The sequence below is a fragment of the Penaeus monodon genome, chromosome 42 (assembly GCF_015228065.2).
Source record: "Penaeus monodon isolate SGIC_2016 chromosome 42, NSTDA_Pmon_1, whole genome shotgun sequence".
In the NCBI taxonomy this organism is placed as follows: domain Eukaryota; kingdom Metazoa; phylum Arthropoda; class Malacostraca; order Decapoda; family Penaeidae; genus Penaeus; species Penaeus monodon.
The window spans coordinates 31,167,792-31,169,346 of NC_051427.1; positions in this window are offsets into that span (position 1 = coordinate 31,167,792).

A 1,555-nucleotide genomic window follows, 5' to 3' on the forward strand; every position below is an offset into this window, starting at 1 on the left:
CACACACAACACAACACACACACACACACACACACCACACACACACACAACACCCCACACCACAAACAAACACACACACAAAACACACCCAAACACAAAACACCACACAACACAACAAAAACACACACACACATATAACAATTTACGATATAAAACAAACTATATATCGGTTTTTGAGCTCGAACTCAGCCAGACACATTGAAGTCTACTGGGTCTTCGCCCCGCTACTGTTATTATCTTCATCGTCACTATAATTATTATGATTATTATTATTTCTATTAAAATTATTGTTATTCGTGTTAGTATTATTATCAATACTATTGTTTTAATTATTATAATCACTAATATTATTAGAATTATTGTATTTCTTATATTATCATTACTACGCTTATTATCATTATTTTTTTTATTATTATGATCATCATTATTTTTATCATAACCATTATCAATGTTATTATCGGTGATATTTATTTTCATTATAATCTGGATATCATTATCATGGAAAATTATATAACTGTTACCATTTTTGCTATACTCTGGTTTATATCAGAATAACTTTTTGTTATTGTTTTTATGATAATTATGTTCGAATATTTATTTTCTGACCACTTTCTATGTTTAAAAAAGAGCAAAAATCATTTTTAAGTTAAAACATGATGCATTTTGCATAAACGGATGTCTTGTAAATAAAAAGCTTTTGAAAAGGATACGAGATGAATGAACGAATAAAATCATTTTCGCAAAAAGAAGTTTAGACTTGATGTCTGGTCACCTACCTTCACACGCGTTACTTAGTGAGGTTTGTGTGGTTACTAGCTTATCTAATTACAGACCCACAATCATTTTAATGTCGGTTCATCCAGAGAATAAAAAAAAAATAAAAAAAATATTAATAAAATAATAAAAATTTTTAAAAATTAAATGAAAAAATAAAAAAAAAAACAAAAATAAAAAATAACAATAAAAACAAAAATAAATAAAAAAATAAAAAAAAATAATTTTTAAAAACCACCACCACACAACACCACAAATTAAAATAAAATATTAAAATATATAAAATATATAATATATAAAAACACACACACACAAAATATATATTTTTTATATAAAATATATTATATATATATAATTATATATATATATAAAATATATATTAATATATGTATGTATATATATGTGTGTGTGTGTGGTGTGTGTGTTGTGTGTGTGTGTGTGTGTGTAGTATACACACAACCACACACATACACACACCCACACTACCACAACACACACAAACCCCATCACACACACACTCACACAAACACACCCAAAACACACACACACACACACAACAACACCACACCAACACTAACAACACACACGCACCAAAACAACACACACACCAAAAACCCCCAACACACACCACAACACACACACACACACACACATATATATATATATATATATATATAATAATTATATATTTTATAAAATATATAGGTACACACACACACCACACAACCAAACACCAAACACAACCCAAAAAAAAAAAAAAAAAAAAAAAAAACCAAACCAA